The 26,611-nt window shown below is 40.3% G+C and overlaps 1 long non-coding RNA gene across 9 annotated transcripts in view; it reads left to right on the forward strand.

Moving 5' to 3' along the window:
- Window positions 1-22,793, forward strand: part of LOC137844098 (uncharacterized) — a 118,959-nt gene extending 96,166 nt beyond the window's left edge. For 6 of the 9 annotated variants that reach the window (XR_011089821.1, XR_011089822.1, XR_011089825.1 and 3 more), the window contains 5 exons: window positions 5,483-5,553; window positions 7,705-7,783; window positions 7,866-7,983; window positions 22,218-22,319; window positions 22,438-22,793. This is a non-coding gene — a long non-coding RNA (uncharacterized lncRNA). Of the gene's footprint in view, window positions 1-5,482; window positions 5,554-7,704; window positions 7,784-7,865; window positions 7,984-19,550; window positions 22,320-22,437 lie in introns of all 9 variants that reach the window. The other 3 variants (XR_011089823.1, XR_011089818.1, XR_011089824.1) reach the window with 3 other exon arrangements.
- The last annotated feature ends 3,818 nt before the right edge of the window (window positions 22,794-26,611 follow it).

Here is a 26,611-nt window from a genome sequence, read left to right on the forward strand (position 1 = left end):
CTTTTTCTGTTGTAGCTCACTGAGTGTGAGGAATGGATTTAACTGACATTAAAAACACTTTCATTGCCCTCCTGCTGAGGGAAACCAGACTCTTAGACAAGTTGTCTCATGCCTTCCTTTATCTTGCTGGAGGCAGTGTCAGATCTGTGACAGATTCCTCACCTAAACTTGTATTTTCCTTCACCTGCTGCAAAAACAGCTTCCAACACTTTACTTTGGGAGAGTTGTCAGGTGTGACTCGTTCCAGTTCCACTGGGAATGAGGGGCTCTGGTAATTTCTTCTAAGAGTTTTACAGTATTTATAAATCTTTTATACTGAGATAGAGATGTGTTAAACTGACGTATTTGTCTAAGCTTTCAGTTATACATTTAGACGTGTGTGTTTGTATTATTGTAATTAGAGTTGTCTGCATGCATTTCTGAGGCTGTGCACTAAAGCAGGCACTTTCAGAAGACCATATTCTTTCCAGCTACCATCTCTGAGTAAATCAGTAGAACAGGAAGCTTTTTAAACTGATATGTTACTCTGCATAGTTTTTGCTCACAACAGGTGACACCTTGTAAGTGGTTGCACCATATTCCCTAACTGTCAATATTTCAAAAAAGTTGCAATGAACCTATATAAGAAAAGGGAGGTACTATTTACTCCTGCTCATTTTCTTGTCTCTGAGGTTTCAAGAATGGTTCTCAATTTAGTACTGAGTGTATTACAGTGAGAATGTTTGCAAACTAAATTAGTACCTTCATGTTAGCTCCCAAGTAATGAAAAAGCAAGAGCAAGGTATTTCTTCTTATTTAAATTTAATCATGTCCCTAGAACATAAGCCTCAGCTTCTGTTGCCCTCCTGCCCTAGGCAACTGTAGGTGTTGACCTAAAGATGACACATGGATAATATTACATTTAATACCCTATTATATGTTTGATGTCTTTTTGAGCTACCACTGATAAGTTTTTGCATTATGTAGGGGGTTTTGTTCAGATTTATACACTTTTTTGTAATTTTTGTCAAAGTCGTAGAGGTCATTCAGTCTCCATAGTCTATGTTGACAACACTGAATCTTGTCATTTCTTTTTTTGGAGGGTCTTCACAAAGCAGCATTGCTTATTCCTTAGAGTTTAACTTCCTTTATAAGTCTGACCTTGTCCCTTCCCTTCCCCTCCTCTTCCTTCCCCTCCCCACTTGTTTTTTTAATTCTATACAATCATTTGCCACAATCTGAGGCTTACATATCAAAAATGCCATAAAAACCTACATATTTAAAATATATTTAAAATAACCACAAGTTTTCCAACCCCATCCTGCTCTATTAAAGGACTATGATACTCTGCTACAATTTTTGTGGATGCAAGTAACAAAATGAAAGGATCCGGACGCTTTATCTGCTTACATTAAAATGTCACTTACACACTGGTTGAAAGGTTCTAATTCTATCGTGGATTGTTTGATCTATGTAAAACATATGAAACTGAGCACCTGTTCAATGATCTGATACTAAGTGAATTTTGGTAGCTGAAGATATTTTGTATGTAGGCAGGACTACACAAAATATTACAGTTTTCAGACTTCAGCGCAGAGTTTTACCTCCATGAATAAATAACATGACTGTCTTTGGACTTCATGACAGGCAGGTAAGCTCCTAATTCGCTACAAGGCAAACTCCAGTAAGTTAGTATAACTTGTACTTATTAATATTTCACACTCCCACTGACAACAGTGACATAAACGGACATAATGAGAAAGGAAATACCAACAGTTGGGCCTGTTAGTTTTAAGAAGATTTTGTTCTCTGAGTACCTCTGCCTCATCACCACTTTGCATTTAATTATATGTGAACTAAAGCTGTGTTCTAGTAAAGAATGGTTGAGAATTCTTCAGAGATGAGTTAGCAGACATAATACTATAAACTCCAGTTTATAGTATTATGCATCTCCAGTGCTCCACATACACTTCAGCATGCTGCTATTTTTGTGTGAACATTTCTTGTGGTGGAAAGAGCAAGTGTTTAGAATGTGGTGCAACAGATTCATCAAGAGAAGTCAAAAATAGTTGTCTTAGCAAACTTTAGCTAGAGGCTAAGTTTCTGGCATCTTGAAAGAGAATGGGAAGTATATCTTGTGCAGCTGGGAAAAGAATCAGTGCCAGAATCTGTGTGAGAAGGTGTTTTGAACCATAACGGAAAAAGAGCTTCTGTCCTTTATCTTTTGTGCCTGTGGTTAGTTATTTCATGAATTTTATGATTTAAATGTTAAGCACACGGTGATGATGACTTAAGAAGTCTGACCTTTCAATTTTCTTATTTCCCTTCCTTTAGCTGTATGGGGGAGGTAGTTATGGAATTGCCAACAAACCCTGTGAGGACCAGATAATAATAAGGTGACAGCACACAAATGTCAGACTTCAACAAATCAATCCCAGGACAATCACCCAGATGTGTTTATATCAGATAATCTAAACACAAACACGATGTTCTAATCTCTGCCATGGTGGCTCGGTAACAGATGCTGAATCCATCTATTTTAACCTTATGGCAAAGCATCAGCATCTGTTACATAGGTGTTTAGGACAACGTTTTGAAGGAAAAAAATATTTATTATTTTATTTACAATTGCAATCACATTTCACAATATTCAGCAGTCTCTTGAAATATCTAAAAGGACAGGAAGTAGTGTAAAATGTGTAGCAATTACATAAGTTAAGGATAGGATCTTTTTTTTTTTTTTTTTTTTTCTTCTGTGTGTCAAACTGTTCTGTGGTCTGCAGCCTTCCAGACACAGCAACTCTGAAGTTATGCTTCTTATTTGCATACAGTGATTAATTAAAGGAACTCTGCAGTGCCTTCCACTTAAAAAAAAAACACAACACAATGGATGATTGTCTCTGTTTACACTATGCTCTCGTCCATACAGGCAAGAAAAAGCAAACTACAGAGTGGCATTTCTGAGTAGTTAATATCCTTATGAATGGTGATTTTCCTTCTACAAAACTAAACTGCATTGTAGCAGATCATCAGGTTCAACTTTTGATAGAATGGTATATTTTGCCCTTAGAATCATAGAATGGTTTATGTTGGAAGGGGACCTTAAAGTCATATAGCATTAGCAAATAATTTCCCACAGTCACTCCTCTGAAAAGAAAGGTAAGATTCACTAACTGCCACTATGAGATGAAAACAAATTCCATATAGCTCTTGAAACATTGGCAGCTAATCCACCTCTATGAAGTTTATTTTCAAATAGTGTCATAGTTTCACCTTTCTTGCTCATTTAATTGATTTCAAATTTTAGGCTTCAAATATGCAAGGAAGGTTAGTCTGTAGGCTCAGGGGATTACTGTCTGATAAAAGATTCTTCAGACAGGGAAAGAAACACAAACTTCAATTGTGTGTATGTGTGGGAGGAATGACTGAATGACACAAAAAAGGAAAATTCTAATTCAAATACCAAACAAAACCACGGCAGAAAGTTCTCAGACCGAGACTCCCAGAGGATATGGATACACAACTACCAAATAAATAGTAAGGAATTTTAGACATAAAGAAGTTCTTTAAAAATTTAATGCTGCCAAAAATTTCACCTCCCATACAGCCCAAATATGTGTCATTTTAATATGGTCTTTCATATTCAAAAGACTGTACTTGAGAGCCAGATTCAAAGTTCAGGAAAATCAGAGTGCAAATTTTGGATGCTTAATATTAAAACAGTAATGTGGATAAAATTCTGTGCATCGACTGCACTACCATCAGCTGTAATCTCAATCTTTTATTGTTAATGTTAAAGTTAATTGTAAAGTCTCTAGAGATGCAACAATTATTCTTAACAATGGTCGGTATGTTAGATGTCCTTATAAACTATGGTGTGGGCTTTGCTTTGCATTAGTGCCACGTCTCTTATCAGTTTGGCAGTGAGAAGACTTCCAGAAGATGGGAGATGTGGGTTACTATGCATATACAGAAAAGAAATTCAGCTTGACCCTTCTTACTGGACAGGTATAAGAGAAACTGAGACAGTACAGGACATAAATGCAGTATGCTGCAGTTCCCCATGTGTTGCAGTACATTTACTCTTAGCAAATGGTTCTGAATTCCACAGTTGAGATGAAGAACCACACAAAACTTAGGTGCTTAAATCATTGATTTAAAATTGTCTGGAGAGATTTGTGCAAAGCATTTGTCACTATCTCTCATGATATCCTTATGTCTAAATTGGAGAGACATGGATTTGATGGATGGACCACTCAGTGGGTAAGGAATTGGCTGGGTGGTCACATTCAAAGAGTTGCGGTCAACAGCTCAGTGTCCAGGTGGAGATCAATAACAAGTGGTTCAGGGGGGTCAGTATTGGAACCAGCACAATTTAACAACTTTGTCAGTGACATGGACAGTGAAACGGAGTGCATCCTCAGCAAGTTTGCTGATGACACCAAGCTGTGTGGTACAGTCAACATGTTAGAGCATGCCATCCAGAGGCACCTGGACAGACTTGAGAGATGGGTCTGCACGAACCTCATGAAGTTCAACAAGGCCAAGTGCAAGGTCCTGCACCTGTGCTGGGGCAATCCCAAGCACAAATACAGAATGGACGTAGAATGGATTGGAAGCAGCCCTGATGAGAAGGACCTGGGGGTGTTGGTTGATGGAGAGCTTAACATGAGCTGGCAAGGTGCACTTGCAGCCCAGAAAGCCAATTATATCCTGGGCTGCATCAAAAGAAGCATGGCCAGCAGGGCAAAGAAGGCATTTCTCCCCCTGTTCTCTGCTCTTGTGAGACCTCACCTGGATTATTGCGTTCAGATCTTATGCCCCCAGCAGAAGATGGGCAGACATGGACCTATTAGAACAAGTCCAGAGGAGGACCACAAAGTTGATCAAAGGGCTGGAGTACATCTCCTACGAAGACAGGCTTAAAGAGTTGTGGTTGTTCAGCCTGGACAACCTTCCAACACCTGAAGGGGGCCTACAGGAAAGCTTGGGAGGGACTCTGTGTCAGGGGGTGTAGTGATAGGACAAGGCGTAATGGATTTAAACTAAAAGAGGGTAGGTTTAAATTAGATATAAGGAAGAAATTCTTCACTCAGAGCATGGTGAGGCATTGGAACAGGTTGCCCAGAGAAGCTGCGGATGCCCCATACCTGGAAGTGTTCAAGACTAGGTTGGATGGGGCTTTGGGCAGCCTGGTCCGATGGTAGGTGCCTATGGAACCTATGTTCTCCCCCTCCTCTTTCTCTTCCCCTTTCCCCTTCTGCCATGGTGTATTAACCACAGCTGTATGTTATGGAGGAATTTATCTTTCTCTGAGCAGACAGTATTAGTTCCCACTGACTGACAAAGCATAATTCAGAGACTGTGCAATCTACATATTTATGAATCATCTGTAAAATTAGTTATCTTAGTCTCCCTGACTACAAGCTGGAAATCAACTACTTGTTGTAGTAAGGGACAGAGGAAATTAACCTCCACACCATGTTTTTTCTTCTTGTTTCAGGGAACTTTCAAGTAATATTTCTCTTGTCCTTAGTGTGATGTCTCCATGAACTGAACTTACTCTGGTGACAGGTAGTTCATAAATACATATCTATAAATATTTAATGTTGCTATATAAACTATAATTATGTACAGTAGCATGTGTCAGTCTAATGCTAAGGCATTTAATTATGAAAGTTCTATAAGTAATGTAGCTATATAAATTATAACTTCAGCTACTTTTGGTTGACTAAACGCTCCCTAGTTACACTTATCTCCTGCACACTTGAATTATGGGATTCCAGTATATGGAGTTTGTCCTGCAATAGAAGCATTTAGCACTGAAGCTACAGAGCAGGAAAGAAACTATCTTGTTACCTTGCTTGCTTGGAGTAAAAGGCATATAGTTATTGCTGAACAGTCAATATGCAAAATCCTGTTAATCCTAAAGCCTGATAATGGGAAATGCACTTAAAATAAAGCAAATAAAAACACTATATTTTTTCTACTCTGAAGTTATATCAAAATCATAATGAGGTATTTCAGAAAGCACAGTTGAGTACTGAAAGGACTAGGCTATGATGGTATATGAGAGTGTAGGTCCTTATAAATAAAGATTACTGGTTTAGAAAGTAGGCAACAAGGCATAATAAAATAGTCATCTTCCAGAAAGTCCTCCATGGGTCTAGAACCCAGGCTTATCAGCATTCAGAAGTGGATGGGAGTGGGAAAATAACAAGGAGATGGCATTTTCATGGTAGGCTCTTATCTTCAGTCTCTCTGAAGAATTACAGGAAAACTGTTCCATTATGTGTCTGGGTTACAACAAATGGAATAGAAGATAAACTTATATGTAGGAAATGTGAAATGATGCATCAGGGTTTAGAAACAAACAAACAAACAAAACCACAAGCCTGCCTAGTTTTACATGTTCAGTAGTTGGCTCTGAGTTTACAATTAAAACCAGAAAAATAAAATACAATAGTTGTAGACAGTTTAAGGTTTTTGTTTTTAAATTTTCAGTAATGGTCAAAAAAAGCAGGATGATTGTTGAAAATTCAGAACAAATTCTTTTACCACTATAAAGTTGCTGCTGCATATATATGTAGTTCTCATTCTACTGCTTCATAAGGAAGATAGGAGAACTGAGAGAGCTTGAGAAAGATAATGGAGAGTATGCAATTATTTTTAATGCAGAAGCAGTTTAATAAAATTAAACACTTCAGTGTGAAAAGAAATACAATAATGGAGAAAAAGGGAGAGATGTGACAGGATTGTAGTAAGTCATGAGACACATTGCAAAGGTAATCCTTGTGCGCTTTCTACAACATGAAAAGTAGGGGGCAACAAAAGACACTCTTAGAGTAAAGAGAAAATTACTATTTTTCACATGACAGGCAGCTCAGCTGTGAACTCTTAGCTGCAGAATATCATGGGTATGGAAAGTTAGCACTAGTTCAAGGGATAATGATCCCATTCTTGGAAAAGAAATCCAGAGAGGACCAATGCTGTCTTCCAATCTAAGAAATTCCAAAAATGCAAGTTTCTAGAGGGTGAAAGAAGATTGTGGAGCTCTTTAATATATGTATGTCCTAATATTATGTACTTCCATGGTTATCCTTTAGTAATTATTGTAGAAAGCAAGATATTTAGCTAAACAGATGTTTGGTGTGATTCACTACTTAAGGCAGTTTGTGTTGGATGGAGATTAAATATTTGATATGTTTATTTGCCACAGTATAAACTTGAATTTATTGCAAAAGGAAGTCCAGATATGGATTTTGCAGTTTTTACATTGAATGAAACATTTGACAATGGGCATTTTCTTTGCATTCAAGTTTTTGCCTTATTCCTCCAAGGGTAGAGTAGAGGAGGAAAATCCTGCTTTTGTGTTGCTTATTTACAGGAGTTTTTTTTTAACATTGATTTCTGGACAAACAGGGCACATTAATAACATTCAGGTTCACTTAAAATCCAGGTTCACTGAAAGTTGTGAACAGAGCACAGTTGGGTACCTGGGATACCTATAACTGGCAGTGTAAGAACAAAAACGATTAAAAGGGTACTGAAAAATAGTGGATACTTACTGTAGTGCAAGGATTTGTTAGAGTGTAAGAGTTTTTTTTTTTTTTTTTTAAACATCCTGTTGTATTTCTGGTGATTATTTAAGGGAAAACACTGTGATCTGTATGCAATCCCAGCCCAAAGCAGATTTGCATTATGGCTTGTGGTTTACTTTCATAGGACATGGATGTGGCAAAGGATGGAGTGACTGCATCAGTTGACGTGGGAAGACTGACTAATGTCATCTATCTGGATTTCTGTAAGGCCTTTGACATGGTCCCTTACGATATCCTGGTCTCCAAATTGGAGAAAGATGGATTTGATGTTTTTTTTTGTTTTAGTGTGACCATTCAGTGGATAAGAAGTTGGCTTGAAGGTTTGCACCCAGAGAGTGGTACCTCAATGTCCAAGTGGAGGCCAGAGATGAGTGGTATCCCTTAAGGGTCTGTCCTGGGATAGGTACTGTTTAGTATCTTTATCATACTCTGTCTTTGTGAGGCCCAAATTGGAGAGCTGCATCCAGGTCTGGGGCCCCCAGCACAAGAAGGATGTGGATTTGTTAGAGCGGGTCCAGAGGAGGGCCACAAAGTTGATTGGAGGGCTGGAGCACCTCTCCTATGAAGAAAGGCTGAGAGAGCCAGAGCCTAAAGAATAGGAGGCTCCAGGGTGACCACATTGCACGTTTTCTAAAAGGGACTTTTACTTAATTTTACCTAAAAGGGACTTACAAAAAAGATGGAGAGCAACTCTTTGCTTGGTCAGATAATAACAGAAAAAGGGGAAGTGGTTTTAAATTAAAAAAAAAAAAAAGGTGTTCAGGACCATGTTAGATAAGGCCCTGAACAACCTGATCTAGTGGGTGGTGTCCCTGACTATGGCAGGTGGTTAGGAACTAGATGATCTTTAAGGTCCTTTCCAACCTGAGTCATTCTAACATTCTATGACATTTTGAGACCAGTTTTTTCCCTTCTGCGGTTAAAGCACCAGCAGGAAGCAGTTCTAAAGGAAACAGAGGAGATGCTGATGGTATAGATGCTGGGAACTGTGCTGCTGAATGAACATTAACATGCTTGTGTTTCTGGGGCAGCAGTTTCCAAACTTCCTGTGAATTCCATGATGAGAGGGCACTTTACCCAATCAAAATAATGTACCTGGAGCTCCATCCTAGTGTCTGCATCCCCTCTTGCTGACACAGGCATCAGCTGCTCACTAGGTGGTGCAAAATCTCTCTAAACCTCTGATTTTGCCTAATATCAGAACCTGTGACAGGAATTACAAGGTGTAATACAAATTGGAAGAGCACTGTTTCATAGGATTCATTTTAAAAGGCTATTTGATGACAATCAGTGAATTGAACAAAAAATAAGTGCAGTACAGCAAGTTATTTTTAAAATCTGATTTTTAGTTTATTTGAAATCTCTCCACATTTATGAAATTTACCCTGATCTGTGGTGACTTAGGATAAAAATGAGACTATACTAACAGAGCTTTTTTAACACAACTTTCCTTCAAAAAGTCTTACTTAACAGTCATAAGACCAAAAATTTTGGAGAAGGTATTCCATTAATGTACATTTGTATGAATGTTTTTACTTGTCATGGAGATCAGAGGGTCTCAACACTTTTTAAGTGCTGATGTTATGCAGTTCAGACATGCTTACACATATGATTTATAGATGCATGGATCACCAGCAGAGTGTTTGGCACTTTTTCTACACCAATACAGTGCACACTGAACACTGAAAGCCTAAACTAAAGGCTAGGGCTCTGCTGATAAAGTAGTGTTAGACTCTGTGGGCGTGTCTGGGCATTTACGCTTTGCTGTGGGAAATCCTTACTGAGCGACATATATTTTTTAACTTACTTTTTCTTTTTTGGTTTTGGTTTCTGTACATTATTGGAAGACACTGGTGAGTGGCTTGGTGGAAGAAAGATTGTCCCTAGAGAAGATTTCTAATTTTGCTCCCTGGGTGAGCAGAAACTTTTAAAGAGCAGGCTGCAGGCTGATGCTGGTGGAGGAGGGCTGGGAAAGGTCAGGGACCACTGGATCTTGGCTCTTTTTTCAGCAACTCTCTGGTAAAGCCCCACAGACATTCTTCAAGTCTCTCTGCTGAAGACAAGAGACAGATCATTTCCCTCTCTAGATTTATAAGACCGTTTAAGATTGTGGCATCCTTAGGACCCTTGAGGCAGCCAAGATCTATGGAAAGATCTGGGAAAACTGCAAACATAGAAATTAAATATTTTTTTATAAAAGCAATGCCAGTTTTCTCTCACCAAGCTTCTTGGACACTAGACACCTTCTTTGCTACAGGCATTAGCTTGAGCAGTCTATACTTGGAAGGCAAGATCCATGAAATTTTGTTTCTCTAAACTCCAAAACATTCATTTTTTACTATTTATCTTTAAAGTAGTGTGGTTATTTCTAAGACACTCTTAAGTAAAGCGATGCTCTTTCTGTATCTCTTGTATATAATACTAACAAATTAGCTGCCAGATTACTTAAGCAAGTGTTATATGTAGCAAAAGATTTACTGTTGTCTTGTTTTGTAAATAAATTTAAAATGTTTATCTTGGAAATCGAAGTTTTCATGGCAACATATTTTTTTTATTAAATCGGGAAGATTAAACACATAATTTGAAAAAATATTCTGACAATTTTAGAAATTAATATAAACAAAGCATTTCATTTTAAAGCAGAAAATCTAAATTTTGTAAGTATTGTCATCAATTTGAATACTCAGTTCAGATAGTCTTTCAGGCTAACAAAATACATTTTCTGGAATGTTGAACTTTTTCAGTTTTCTTTTAAATCAGAGATAGATGAGGGAAAACATCAGATTTCTGCTAGGAAATAGAAAATTCTCATGTTTTCGTGCTGCACTCCCCTATGCACACTCAGGGAGGGCATCTGCAATGATGAGGGATCCGGGAACCCCAGGAAGGCCTTATTTGCAATGCAAGGTTAAAACACACCACATTTAGCTTTATTTTCCAGTGTTTTTTGTGAAAAGTAGAAACAGATGGTAAAGACAAAGGGATAGTAGTCATTTGTTTAATGCTACCCAGAAAAAAAAAAACAACTTCGCACATTGGTGCTTCTCTTCTCTTCCTGAAGGGGTTCATTCTATACAATACATGTATATATTATTATTATTATTATTTTTTAAATGATGATCATACTCATATCTCTTGTCTGCTGGCCTGACAGTTACTTATGGGTGCCATTACATAATGGTTATTATCATGTGCAGTAATGGTAATGACAGTAAAAGATGCTTTCCTTGTCTATGCTTAGTCTTAGCTTAATGTATGAAAAGGAAAGACAAGTAACTCACTATGGTGGGAGTGAGCACAAGTCTGGTTCATCAGAAAATGATATTATTATTGTCTATATTTTTTTCATGTTAGAGAGGAATGTTGGTAGTTTCCTTCTTGGTAAGTGAAAGGAAAAAGTGACAAGTGGCAATGTTCTGTGCAAGCCTCTACTGACATTGAAATATGTAAAAAAGCCTATACCGCTCTCAGGAACAGTGATACCATTAAGTGTCTATAATCAAGAAACAGTGAATGTATTATAATAACATACAGATAATGTAACTGAATGACAAAAAAATCTAGTTTTTCTTCCTGAGATTTGCAAGAAATATTTTGGGCACATACATCATAAGGAAATGTTTTTGAAAAAATACATATTTAAATGTTATGTTATGCTGTTTTTCTTAACCCATCATATGGAATCACGCTATTCCTCATAATATTGTGGGTCTGCTAAAATCTAAGTTCAGATTTTGTTTCAAAGGATTTCTTTTTCTTTCCCTGCCTGCTTATACAGTTCAACATGTGAACAAAGTTTTTCCATAGCTATAATATTTCCTGGAAATAGTTGTTCCTTTGTATCATGTGAGTACTGGCACACCAATCAGACAGATGGATTTTATCTGTTCTCATCTTCAAGGAAATTAGTATTAAGAATTCTTCATCTAAACTACTTCAGCATGCAATGTAATTCTTTCGTATTTGTATTGATTTATTAATCACTAAGATCAAAGTTATGAATTAACCAAGGCCAAGACTTCCATCCTTGCTTTGCTGTGTATTTTCAGTTTTGCTTGCATCTCAGTGTTTTTATATACTTGGACTTCATTTGACCAGAAGTACTTAGCTTTGCACTTGGAAGTCATTTGATTTGACAGATTCTGTATTTGCGACATCAAAATATGTTGCTATGGAAAAAGTTACAAGTTCTAATTAAAAATGCAGAGGTCACAAGTTTCCCAGAACCAGTAGGGCACAGATCCTAGGAGAAAAGTATCACAACATAAAAAATCCAGAGATATGTCAATCTGTAACTTTCCAGATCTGAAAGGAGTGCAGCAAGAATTCAGAACAAACCACGAGGCTGGAATTTTGATCAAGCTTCCTCATTCGGATGCTGTATATCTCACTTTCCATTGGCACAAATTGCTTCTGGAAATCATGCAGAGCACTGATCTTTGAAATGTTCTCTTAATACACATTAGGGAGAGGTCAGAACCTTGAGGGAAATTAGAAGAGTGAGAAATCAGACCTGCCTGGTCATCTTTTCAAATCGAATGCCAATATTGAAATATTCTCCATGTAGTATTGGAGTGCTTTGTCAGCTACATGCTTCCATCGCTTCCTTTGAAAGTCTGTCCATGTTCAGTTATGTCTCACTGATTTTCTTTCTCTTCAATACCTTTTTATTTGTTTAACTGTTTCTACATTTCACTTTACATTATTATTATTATTATTATTATTATTATTATTATTATTATTATTATTATTATTATTATTATTATTATTATTATTATTATTATAAACAAATCCTGTGGATTTCCATTTCATTTGCTACAGGTTAGCCAAACTAAAAGAAGTGTTGGTACAAGTACAGGCTTGTGGTTGAGATGCCTGAGCTGGTGATGCCTGTGAGAAGATATGCCCACAAAATATACAAATCAGAACTTAAGAGTAACTTAGCTGTAACGGATTTATTTATGCTTAGTGCCACACTGATATGAACACACCTAGTTTGTGCCATGTTGGAGATCTCTGCATTAGTATGGTGTGTGACATAGTCAAGGCATATCCAGTTTCACTCAAAATGTATTTAGTGTTGGAGTTCTCAGTGCTTTTGTTCCTTTATTATGACTATTATTATTATTATTTTATGAATAGTGTGAAAGTATCTCCTAAGGTTGTGCATCTGCCTTGCAGTAGTTGGGGAGAGCAGTTTGTTTCTTTGAACTTGGTTCTGCAATTCAAAAGCAGTGATGTGCTGTTACCACAGCACAGAGCTAACTCATTTTCAATTTCCTCTCAGGATACCTGCTAAGCATCTTTCTGTCCTTTGAAGATGGGAAGCTTGCAGTCTGATAGGTCCTGCCCACCAAAATGCTTTTCTAGATACAAAAAAATACATATAATTTCACTGATGATTAAGTTTGCTGAAGTAAAAATGTCTATGAGCATAGCACTTCATTCTCCACTGAGAAGTAGCCATTTAGCAGCAGGTCTCGTTATGATACATGCACAGCTTCTTGCAATCAGCCAAGGCTCAGACTGAGATTGACATGGCTGATACAGAATCATTCTCTTGACTGAAGTACAATCAGAAATATTTCTTGTAGGTAAGTAGACAATTGCTTTTATGTATGTCTTGATAAACCCTATCATAGAATCCAAGTTGGAAGGGACCCACAAGTATCATCAGGTCTAACTCCTGGGTTCCCAAAGGACCACCAGAAAAGTCAGACCATGTGTCTGAGAGCTTGTCCAAGCACTTCTTCAGCTCTGTCAGGCTTGGTGTAATGACCACTGCCCTGGGGAGCCTGTTCCAGTGCTCAACCACCCTCTCAGTGAAGAACCTTTACCTGATATCCAGTTTGAACCTGCCCTGTTGTAGCTTCAAGTCAGTCCCTTGGGTCATATCTCTGGTCACCAGAGAGAAGAGCTCAGCACCTGCATCTCCACTCTCCCTTGTGAGGAAGCTGTAGACGTGACTTCAGCTGCTCCTTATATGTCTTCCCTTCTAGACCCTTTGCCATGTTTGCTGCCCTCCTTTGGATACTCTCTAACAGCTTTGTGTCTTTCTTGTACTGTGGCACCCAGCGTGCACATAGTACTCAAGGTAAGACCACGCCAGCACAGAGAAGAGTGGAACAATCACTTCCCTTGACTGACTAGCAATGCCATTCTTGATGCACCCCAGGATACGGTTATCCCTCCTGGCCACCAAGGCACACTGCTGGCTCACGTCCATCTCCCTTTCTGTGGGTCTACTCTCCAGCGTCTCATCCCCTAGTCTACACATGTAACCAGGGTTGCCCCCTATATGAACTTTTGCATAAAGTTTTAGTTATCTGCTGAAGATCGTACGAAAGTTACAGCATGAGACTCACGAGGTAGACTTACCATTCCAGTGTGTAGCATGTATGTATACAGGGTCTTTTTCATTATTATTTTGGAGTTAGTTCCTGCGAGAATCTGATACTTGGCTTATCGCCAATATTACATGTAGCTCACTAACATGACTGTGGCCTCAGGCTACATCCCTTAAACTGAGAAGATAGAAAGTGAACTAGAATACAAGACATAAAATGAACTTTGTTGTTAGCATAGGCCTTTTTTCATAACTACAGAAACTGGCATTAGGATTACATATTTCAAAGCCTATATGCATCATATTAGTGCAATAGACAAAAATATAATGGATTAATTAACAATAGATTCCCCCCTACCACTGCTTTTTAGACTTTAAACTACCATGGTTAATTAAGATGAGGACTATATGCTTTCATGACCTCATACAAATGCTGATGTATAGTTTTATGAATGTAGAAAATGTCATTCATCTGTATTTAATGAAACTTGTTTATATTTTTTAAGTCTATGAACAGAACTAATTACCATGAAAAATTCTAGGCAGCTGCCCTGAAGCTGTTTCAATAGCTATTTCCTTCTTTCCTTCTTTGTTTTCTAATAAGGAAAGAAGTTTTCAGAGAGTTACAGAATAAATTTGGGATCAAGAGCCAAAATAAATGCCTTTTTACTGACTGAAGCAATGTTAGATCTTGGCTTCCTTACTCTAATTCTAAGTCACACTAGATGAAAGACTCTGTGAATTCAGATGGCAGTTTAGATGGCAACCATGCTTCTAACCTTATGCTTTACCCATTTCTACATTAGTCATTTACTTTATCCTTTTAAAAAGTGTACAAATTAAGCTAATCATTTAAAATTCCTTCCTGCTTAATATGATATTAGAGACTTTAAATGATTTCCTACTTTCTGTGTGCAGATAATACAGATTTGTTTTCTTTCATAAAGCAATCAAAAGAACACTACTGTCATTTTACATCAGCGTAGTATTTCCATTTTCTCATGTTAATTGTGGACTTAATTTTATTGCTGTCTGCCTTTTATCTAAACTGATAATTTGAAAAATAAGCTACTCTAAAAGTATTCTAAAAGTACTTCTCTAAGAGTGTATTCGATGATGAAAATAGAGCATGAAGAGTTATTTAAAGGAATCAGAATGCATAGATGTCCTTTTTGACAAAAGAATGAAGGAAAAGACACTTTTAGTCAAAGAGGATTTTTGGAAATATCTAATTAGTCAAAGTTGTTTTAATTGAATAGTTTGCACTGATGCTCTCTAAATAAAACAAGCAAAAAACAACTTACTCTTCTCCTTTGATCCACCCAGTCTTGTCTCCTCTCATCTTCAGTGCCTGGGAAGGTTATCTAGTAGATGATCTTGAGTGCCATCATGTGGCACATACAAGACAACCAAGTGATCAGGCCCAGTCAGCATGGGTTTATGAAAGGCAGGTCCTGCTTGATGAACTTGATCGCTTTCTATGACAAGATGATGCACTTAGTGGATGAAGGAAGGGCTGTGGATGTTGCCTATCTAGACTTTAGTAAAACTTTTGACTCTGTTTCCCACAGCATTCTTCTGGAGAAATGGACTGCTCATAGCTTGGATGAATGTATGCTTCACTGCATAAAAACTAGCTGGGTGGTCAGGCCCAAAGTTGTGGTGAATGGAATTTAATCCAGTTGGAGGCTGGTCACTAGTGGTGTCCCCCAGGGCTCAGTACTGGGGACAGTTCTCTTTATATTAGTAATCTGGACGAGGATATCCAGGGCAGTAAGACACAAGTGTTGATCTGTTTGAAGGTAGGAGGGCTCTGCAGGGAGATCTGGATAGGCTGGATGGATAGGCTGAGGCCAACTGTATGAAGTTCAACAAGGCCAAGTGCCAGGCCCTGCACTTGGAGCACAACAACTCCATGCAATGCTACAGGCTGAGGGAAGAGTGTCTGGAAAGCTGCCTGGTGGAAAGGGACCGGGGGATATTGGTAGACAGCTGACTGAATATGAGCCAGCAGGATGCTCAGGTGTCCAAGAAGGCCACCATGATGAAAAAACAGATGTCTTTTCCAACCTAAATGATACTGTGATTCTGTGATTCTTCTATAATTGGACAATTCTTTCTCACATTTCTTCTACACCTCCTATAAAAAGCACTTGAAATGAGCTGAAAGAATCTACTTTTTAATACAAAACTGACTTCTGACCAGTCAGTGCTGTATATTTAAGCCATGGATAGGGTATTTCATGATGAGGTGACTGAATACACTGAATTTATTTCCTTCCTCTCTACTCTAATCCTGTAAGAAACTGTCTTTGCTGTCTGAATCTCATATATTTGAGGCATACTTATGTCACATTTCTTCACAAGAAAAAGTAAATCATAATGTAGCCTGAGCCAGTGTCAGTAGGAAACTGCCTCTGTGAAAAAAACAAACCCTTAATTCAAATTAGCGTGCTTGAGAAAAAGCACTTTTTTTTTTTTGTTTGTTTTTTTCTTCTATTGTTTGGTCAGTAGTAAGGAACAGAAATATGTACCCATGAAGTTGCCTTGAATGTCTTCGTGTTTTCTGATGACTCTCATTTTTCAGTGATATTTTGCTTTGTAAGCAAAGAATGTATTCCTAAAACTCAAACAATTTTATCATTTATACATTTGATAAATGATGAAACAGTGTACAACAGAAACTCAGCATCTGCATCTTAAAAGAAAAGGTCAATTGTTGTGCATACAACTGAACATAAGTGTTACACAGTTCAAGTAACATGCAATTTGACTGACTAACAGATTATTAAAGAGAGAAAAAAACAAACTCAGTTTAACAGATCCAGGGATGTTTAGAACATCAACTACTAAAACAACAGATCTCTAGCATAGGGATAAAAACAAATCTGAATAAAATTAGGATTTAGAAATACTGGGATGGCTACAATGACATCTACCAAAAAAAGCTGGCTTTGGTCTATAGCAGCTTTGGCAGTGTTGTGGTTTAACCCAGTCGGCAGCTAAGCTGTTCACTAATCCTCCCTCCTCCCTCTCTGGGATGAACCACTAACAGAGTACCAATCAGCTAGGAGAACTGCTATCTAGTTGAGCACTGATCTCTCAAATAACATAAGCTTTGCTTGGAAAAAGTCCTGAGTGCAGAACAGTGAAATGAAGCTATCGATACTTGAGTATTTTTTGTTTGAGTGCTTTTGTATGATGGACACTTGAATACAGTCAGTGGTATCTGAGTGCATCACAAGTGTGTATTTACTTTTAAACTACTGATCAAATAGCTACTTTAGATTGGCAAAGGAAATACATCTGTGAATAGACTGTGTGCAGAAAAGTTACTAGAGATAATATTTCAGAAAAGTGCTCTTGCACTGCTATTCAATGAGAGTTGTATGCCTGCAAAATATTGTATTATCTTCCTGATTCCTTTTCTCCTTCTCTCATGAAAGAGGCACTCTTCCTATTAGCCTCAATGAAGGCTTTGTTTTTGTCTTCAACATTCATCACAAACCTTCTGGTGATCAGCATGAAAAATACTAACACAAAGAAGATTTTTCTTCTCAGACTGCAATAAGACTGGGAATGTTGCTTACTGGCAGATAGAGCTGAAAGTCTATTGAAAGAATTTGGATAAATTGACTAGCTTTTTCCTCTACAGAGCTCATTGTGTATGTCACACCAATAATGCTTTTAAAAAAGGTTATTCTGGTACTATGTGCAAGATTTGAGGACTTGTCTCTTGGAAGCTTAGGTCTGTTGTGTGGCATACTTTTTCTTCTCATCACACAGGAGAAACATAGAGGCAGGTTTGGTGTGTTTCCAAGGCCACACTGCATCAGTGATAGTGCTCAATAATATTGTTCTAGTTTATGAGCAGTCCAAGAAGAGGAGAGGACCAGTTTAACGTTGTCATACTTTGTATTACAATCTGTCACACCAATATTCAATTTGGGATTACATGTTCAGAGATCAAGGGGACCTAATTTGGCAGTATTGCTAACTGCTAAACTCCCTGCCCCAGTAATTCATAGAAACTTGACAGAGAAACACACAATCACAGTTATATAGGGACTACCTGTAAATGTTTCTCAAAAGCAGTTTCTAATAGTAAGATGAATAACATGGGTGACTGTTACCAGAGTCTATACTCATGTGCTATGATGTTTAATTATGTGCAAATATAGGTCACACAGATAATAAAGATATCAGACAATGATAAGAGGTGTTCTTTTTAAACTCTGGCACACTTGATTCAGTCTCAAAAACAATTATGCCTTTTGATGGTAAACAATTGGTCATGAAAATATTGCCTGAAATAAACTTACAAACATGGTAAAACATGGTCAGTTTAGGAAAAAATAAGGGCTATCTAGGCAAGGGTTCCAAGTACATCTGATGCATCTGTTATAAAATGTAGAAACTGTTCATAGCAGAATATAATAATCCATTTTCCATGTGCATGCAGAGGTTGAAAGAGGATCAGTGTGACTGAAAACACTGGAGGAAGCAGATATGCCTTCAGTAAATTGATTGAACCTCAAGAACAGTAAACAATGAGAACATGGAAATAGGTAGAAAGTCAGTATTCTGAAAGTCTTAGAAGCAGATGACTAGAAGCATATATTCAATGCAGTTGATCAGATGGCTGAAAAACAGGAGAAACATCTCAAAAGAGGAGCAGGGAAGACAGGAGCTTTTTTGCCTGTGGGTACTTCTCCTATTTCTATGTTCTTTCTAGACTAAATGCAGAATGAATAAGCTCTTCCAAACACTGCCTCTGCAGGTGGCACTGGCTATTTGGCAAAAAAAGCCTGTAAACATTCACAGGGAATGTAACCATTTAGGCTCAACTTCCAGTGGCAGTTGTTGAAATCAAATTAAAGAAATGCTAATTTATTTTATTATTATTATTATTTTTATTTATTTATTTATTTATGTATTTATTTATTTTTGTGTGTACGTGTTTTCCCTGATACCTTCCCTCTCAACTAGAGTTTGGGACTCTCAGAAAGAAAAGCTGGGTTTACACCCATCATTGCAGATGCTTTTGGGTAATTTAGCAGGGAAGGCTAGGCATGTATTTTGTCAGAGATCCAGGAAATATTTTCTAAATTATATCACAGAAGAATGAAAACCTTCCTTGAGCAGTACAGTCTAAGAGAAAGGAGGTTATATAGGGCATAATTTTTCTGTTCTCTAATGGAAACTATTGTCTGACTTTGCTACAGCCATAGTTTTCTAACCATTAGAAGTAATTTGCCCAGATTAATGCTCTCTGTTCAATTCATTTAATGTGACGATTTCATAACACTGCTGTCTTTATCAGTAGTCAAAATAACCCCTGGTAAACCCCAGGAGGCAAAAATGCTTGTCGCGTTTAGCTGTTGAGGGTGGATGCTGCTGCTTCATGAAGAATAAAGTAATTGTTTTAAAGAAAAGAAACATCATAAAATTACTGGGTCTATCAGAATTCTTTATCTTTCATCAGATGTATTATTCCGTCATAGCTTGGCTTTTATTTTTATTTTTATGTTTATTACAATGCTGTTTTTGTGTCTCTGATAATATGGGAGTGCTGTGAGACTTCCGTAAGAAGATGCTACAAAGTGTTTTTGTTTTTTTTTTAGAAAGAAACTCACCTTTTTTTGTATGTGCAACGATGCACATACATTCATGGATATCTTCTCCTGCAACTTCCTGTTGAAAATGCCAACTTCTATAAGACTGTAATTTATTTATTTTTTTAAATTATTTTGCACATTGTTCCCTGTATAGCCAGCACAGTTGTTCTTATTAGCTTTCTTTGTATTGCATGTGTAGAAAGTTTTAACACTTTAATATCTTTTCTCCCTTAGGTATAGTAACATATACTCCCAATTCAGCCTTGGAACCCATTTAGACCACGAACAGCTATCATTCTCTAAGTCAATCAACCATCTTGCCTTTGAATAATTAGTCTGCTAACTCTGAATGCTAAAAGCAATCTTTGATTTGAATTAGTGTTATTTCACGTGTAATTCAGCATTGTTTTGACTTCTTTTTCCTGAGGCTGGTCATATAAAGATATTTTCAATGCCTTCATTCAGTACAGGAAAACGTCTTTAGAATTTTAAACATGTTAATAGTGCATAAGATTTCTCTGAAATATTATTTTCCATCCAGAAGCTAAAAAAAAGTTCTAAAACAGCTGTAACAACATTTAGAGTTTTTTAGAGATTTTTAACTGGCTTTACTGGTTATTGCTTACAGTTGATGTGGTTTAACCTTTAGTGCTTGCTGTCTATTTCCAGAAGTTTATAGCTTACAGGATAACACTAGGTTATCACTATGATTGAGGGCTAATATGTCTTATCAGTCACAATATTGGATTTAGGATTTAGGATTTAGGATTTACATTCAATGGTTTAGCATTTTATGGTTTGCTAAAGTAAATTATAAGTTCCTGAAAGATTTGACACTTGAACTCCAAACCTTAAGTAGGATTTGTAATGTTCCATCTAGGGTTCATCTCTCTGTGGTCTGATTCAAGAAGTATTTTAGGTAGCTTCCTTACATGCACTGAAACTTCTGAGGAAATTGCTAAGTTATGAAAGCAAGCTGTGAGGAAATATATACTGTACAGCCATGTGAGATAGCAAAAGTGCAGATGTGAGCCTGAAATGGGACTAGGTAGTACCTGCAAAATGACAACATAATTTGTAATGTAAAAGAGAAACAACAAGAATCTCAATGCTGAAAAGAATGTTGGAACTTAACCATTGCCTCACTGTCTGTTCAGGGTCAAGACTGAAGTCACTTTTGACACACAACTTCCACTTAGCATACTTATATACTCTTAACTCAGTTAGTGGAGACATCCATCTAGCACTTGGCCTGCACAGTGTTAGTGCCAATACCCATTAAAGAGAAAAAAAAAAAAAAGAAAAAAGAAAAGAAGGACAACAATTTCTCTGCATAAGAGATACTGCTTTAGTCAACAGTACAGAGATCATGTATAAAGCACCTGTTTCAGAATCAAGTTACAGTCAGGTATTTTTAGGCTAGTACTTAGGAAGTTAGGGTCTAGATCACAAAGGAGAAAAGTAATAACAATTCAAGTGGGAGACAGGTAAAACATTATACCCTGATACCTGCTTAATACCTCAAAGCACCAGAACAACTAGCCTGGAAGCATAGCCCTTTCCTGACTTCAGAAGCATCCCTCAGTTACTGCTCCATCACTGCTCTCACAGACTTCACACTCCTTTTGAACTGCCTCTTCCATTACATTAATTTGCTTCCTTACCCTTCCCATCATCTTCCAAACTGTTCCAGACTGACAGCCATCTATTACTGTCTTGAGACACAGCCATTGTTTTACCATCCATCCTGACTTCTCTAAGATATTCTTAAACCACACAATACCTTCAAACATTCTTCCCTTAGAATTCCAGGTAAACCATCACAGTCTGTCCCCTCATCTTCATGATGGGGTGAGGTGGATTCCAAGCTTACAAATACATAGGCAAAGATGCATGCAGGGACATGTTGTGTTCTGCTATTGGGCTTTTGAGTGGACATGTTGTCCCACTCACCCATTCAGGACCATTACAGTTTTCTCTTGACTCCTGCAAAACCCTTTATTGTGTCCCTCAGTACTCCCCTGGTTCTATAGCATCTTTTCACCGCTGTTGTATCCTGAGGACCTCTCCTGGAATTTTACTGTAACAGGATTACTCCACACCTAACTCAAGTGCTGCCATGATCGCTACTGCCTCCCCATGCCCAAAATGCAGAACTGCAGCACCCAGCTCTCATGCACAGTAGCAGTGCTGTACTCTCTGCACCATGGCGGCAGTAAGAAAGCATTTCATTTCAGCATAAATGTTAGTGGCACCAGGTAAGTGTTGGGACCACCAGTGCAGCTAGCGAGACCTTTTGGCGGTGGTGGGCTCAGGGGTGTCTCCTGAATGCCCCAGGATGATGTGATGGAGACGCTTGGTGCCAGGGGACTGCGGGGCACAGCCTGCTGGGTGTGGGCAGGAGTTGTGGGGCAGGGGCAGCCACTGCTGTGGTCTTTCCTATGGCCTTGTGCAGCCCTGGGTGGCCATGCACACAGAGAGCCAGGAGCCCCAGAGCAGGGTGGGTGTACAGTGGCTTGTGGGCTGGGTCTGCCAGGCACACTTGCCTGGGAGAACTATGAAAGGTTCCCTGTCAGTTGAAGTTGGGGCAGCCCCAGGGAAAGACTGGAGAACTGGCAGAGGGGAGGATGGTAAAAAGATATTAGTCTCATCCCCCCTCCCCCCCAATTACAGATGCTGGATGCCTCCCCACCTCCTCAGAGCTTCCATGGAGACTCCCCCAACACTGGTTGCCCTGCATGGCTGTCTCTAGCTCCAGGACCAACCTTGAAGCAGGTTTGAGTCAATTTGGGAAAGAGCAGTACAGAAATTCATACAGAAGGAAGGGTGCTAGCCTAAAATAGATTTGGATAATACCCATTGATAACAGTTGTGTGTTCTCTTCCTCTTTCAGGGCTAGCAGTGAGGGCTAAGTTATACTCTTCTCTGCTGTGGATGTCACCGACTCCATCTGGCTTAGATTTGCAGGATTTTGCCTCACTGTTGTAGTGGCATGGGTGAAATGAGGAAGGTGGACTCATCGCTCACTTTTGACAGGAACTGCTGTGGCTGAAGATAAGACCAGCAACAAATAAGACAGATGAAGACTGAAATGAAGTGGGTGTGGCTGGAAGCTGCCTCTACCTGCAGACAAGAAAGCTGTTGTCTGTGGGGGAAGAAGGATCCCTCTTAGCTGTCCTTAGCAGACTGGGTCACCAGCATCCATGGCATGATCTGTGTATGTCATTAAAAGTGCTGTATGGTCACATACCGGGTATGTGCGAGACACTAGTTATTTATGAATTCTAATGTTACCAGAGTTATAAGATGCCAGTGCATTCTCTTAGGTGGATGACAGACAAGCAATGGGATCTGCAAAGGAGGAAGCTGGCAGAGAGACCAAGCAAGAAGCTTTTTCAACATCCACCATCTCCCACTGTACCTATCCATCCATGCCTCTGGCTCCCTACTCCCCTCTCTTTCCCTTTTTCTTCTTCTGTCACTGCTATCTGCATCTGTCTCATCTTCCCCTGCAAATCACTGTCCTGCTGCCTGCCCCATTGTTCCTTGCTATACCCACCTGTCTAGATGGTGCTTCTCTTTTTCGCTCTTTACGCCTCTGTCCTGCTCCCTGGCCTTATTTTTCCTTCCTCCAGCCCTGCTCCATGGTAACAGAAAGCAACACATCAGCATGGGACAGATGAGTGCTGATCCAGTGCTGATTTCTGAGGTTAAATGGGGGAAAATGGGTGCATAGGGACCATCAGCCATGCAGCGGCCTCCCTCCAGGCACTGATGTGCATGAATAAACAGCTGCTTTGTTTATTGCACTCCTGTGTTTGCAGTCCCTTTGCACAGAGTAAGTGGCTGTCACTATGTTCAAGGAAGCAGGTTAAATAGTGCATGTGTGTGTGTGTGAATGTATTAGGTGGTGGCCCAGCATTCCTGAAGGGTGGCAGCTGCTGGATGGGTCTGGAAGAGCCCCTGTTAGAGGCAGAAGGGGATGGCCCCGCTGTGTAAAGGGGCTTTGGAGCTGTTCTCTGACAAAGGAGTAGTTGCCAGCTCTTGTGGACAGAGTCAGGGTGACTGTGGTTGGGCTTTCATGAGACTACTGGGGCCTGTGGAGATGGCACAGGAGGCGCTGGGTCCACCTGGGGGACAGCTGTGGGACTGGCTGTCCTGAGGGAAGGCTGGGATAGGCGTCGAGAAGCTACAGGGAGGGTTGTGCCAAGATGGACACAGAGGCAAGAGGTGTCACACCCGGTTCTGCATGGCTTCTGCATTTGGTAGCGGAGTGCGTGGGTGTGGGAGGGTGTGCTGCTCTAGGGTCAGAAAGTATTGAGTCCTGTAGCATGCTGGGAGTTGTAGTCTTTGGGCTTCCAGCCAGCCTCTGTAGTTTCCAGTGCATGCCATGAGTAGTTGTCATTTGCTTTACTGCCAGTAAGTAGCCACACACGGCAAGGGCTAATTTTTCTCCTTTGAGACGGGGGTGAGAGGTGCAGTCTCCCACCAGCTTCGTGTCTTTTTTGCACAGTTCCCGTTGAAATCATTAGAAGCAGATCAGAAAACATAAACCACTGCGTGACACGCATGCGCAGTAGCTGTTACAAACTCACTTGTGCCACCTTGTGATCAAAAGTCGCAAACACAGCATCTTCCTGCGCATAGCTCGGGCAGCACAGCACTCACTGCTGCTCTCTGGTGAGCAAAACGCAGCACATGCAAGAGCCAGCACGGCGCGCATGCGCCCCAGAGGCAACGAGAAGTGCAAGCAAGAACAAAGGCAGAGCGGCGAGCATGCGCAGCAGTGCCCGCACTCAGGCATGCACAGTAAGTGCCGGTACGCGAACGTGGGTGGTAGTGCCGACGATTGGACATGTGCAGTTGTGCTGCCTCGGGAGTGTACACAGCAGTGCCCTGCGAGCATGTGCAGTAGCATCCCCTCAAGATTATGTGCAGTAGCACTGCTGCTCGGGCATGAGTGGGAGCATAGCTGGGAGGTTAACACGCAGTCTGCTCCATCTCTCCCTTGAAATTTCACAGGGCTCTCCAGTGTGCTCTAGCATCCCCTAGATGCATCCCAGTGTACTCTAGAGGCCCTCAGTATCGCCCCCACCCCTGCCGGATGCCTGCTCTGCAGGCATCCCAGAGCCCTCCAGTGTACTCTAGAGAGCACCAAAGATCTCTCAGTGCATGCTAGGGCTCCCCCAGAAGGCTGCCAGTGCCCTCACTGTGTTCTAAAGTGATTAAGGAGACATTGGGGAAGCAAGGATAATAGACATTGGGGAGGCAAGGACAATCCCCAGACAAGGGCTGTATATCTCAAAACAAGACACTGGAACTCATAATAAGGAAGCGGCAGACGGACAGAGAAACAAATGGAAGGACTATAAATATCAAAACTGGACACTGGAATTCATGATAAAGATACAACAAGCAGAATAATCAGCAAAAGCCAGTTCTTGCAATTAAGAAATGTGCCAACTCAGCAGAATCCAGACCAAAGGTGAAAAGTACAGTGAGGAAGACTCGGGGTCTTCCTCCCAAAGACCACTGCCCACGTCCCGAAGACCCCTGCCCGCAATTCTTGGGAGGCTCTACGCAGGCACAAGGTGCCAAAAAGCTAATTAGCATGAGAAATGAGGGAAGGCGGGGATAGGTGATGAATATGTATAGGCACTTGTAGAATATTAGTAGATTGATTGTATAAATTCAAGACTGCTTTCCGCTTTGGGTATGCACGATAGGTGGAAAGATCCCCCGTGCATCCAGCGCTGCAATAAAGAATATAACACTTAAAGGAATTTCAGCTTCGATCTTTGAATCAGAAGCCTCCTGGACATCTCACAGGTCTCTCCAGTATACTGTAGCACCACTTAAAAGTCTCCCAGAGCTTGTTTTCCCCCAGTCTTATTTTTTAGGTTAGGGTTTTGAGCATCCTATTTTTTGGGTTAGGGTTTTGAGCATCCTAATTTTTTGGGATAGGGTTTTGAGCATCCTAGTTTTAGGGTTTGGGTTTTGAGCATCATAATTTTTAGGGTTTGGGTTTTGAGTGTCCTATTTTGGGGGTTTGGGTTTTGAGGGCACATTTTAGTGCGGCGCCGCAGGGCACATTTTAGCCCTCTGCCGCCATCTGCTTTTGCAGAACGAGTACTGCAGGCAGCCGGCGGATTGGAGCGTCCTAAGTTTTTGGGTTAGGGCTTTTAGGCATAGGTCTTCATGGGTTTAGTGTGTTAAATAGTTTGGGTTAGGTCTGTAGGGATTTCGAGGGTTTTTAAGGTTAGGGCTTGAGGCTTTCTTGTGTAAGGACGGTGGTAAGGGCTACAGTTAGAGTGAGTGCTGGCAAATGTAGTTCTCGAAAACTCGGCTTGTGATTGGCCATGCAGGTTGGCCAGGGAATGCTGGTAGGTGTAGTTTTCCGGCACCAGGCTTCCGGGAGGCCATGTTGGGTGCCCAGAGCATACCGGGAAATGTAGTTCTCGGGACTCTGGACTTCCGGGAGGCCATCTTGAGTGCCCAGAGCATATCGGGAAATGTAGTTCTTGAACTCCAGACTTCCGGGAGGGCATGTTGAGTGCCCAGAGCATACCGGGAAAAGTAGTTCTGGGACTCCAGATTTCCGGGAGGCCATCTTGAGTGCCCAGAGCATATCGGGAAATGTAGTTCTTGGACTCCAAACTTCCGGGAGGCCATGTGGCATGCCCAGAGCATACCGGGAAATGTAGTTCTCGGACTCCGGACTTCCGGGAGGCCATGTTGGGTGCCCAGAGCATACCGGGAAATGTAGTTCTCGGACTCCGGAATTCCGGGAGGCCATGTTGGGTGCCCAGAGCATACCGGGAAATGTAGTAGGGAAATTTTAGCGCGGCGCCGCCCGGACACATTTTAGCGCGGCGCCGCCCGGACACATTTAAGCGCGGCGCCGCCCGGACACATTTAAGCGCGTCACCACCCGGACACATTTAAGCGCGGCGCCGCCCGAACACATTTAAGCGCGGCGCCGCCCGGACACATTTAAGCGTGGAACCGCCCGGGCACATTTTAGCGCGGCGCCGCCCGGGCACATTATAGCGCGGCGCCGCCCGGAC

The sequence above is a fragment of the Anas acuta genome, chromosome 24 (genome assembly GCF_963932015.1).
Source record: "Anas acuta chromosome 24, bAnaAcu1.1, whole genome shotgun sequence".
Classification (NCBI taxonomy): Eukaryota; Metazoa; Chordata; class Aves; order Anseriformes; family Anatidae; genus Anas; species Anas acuta.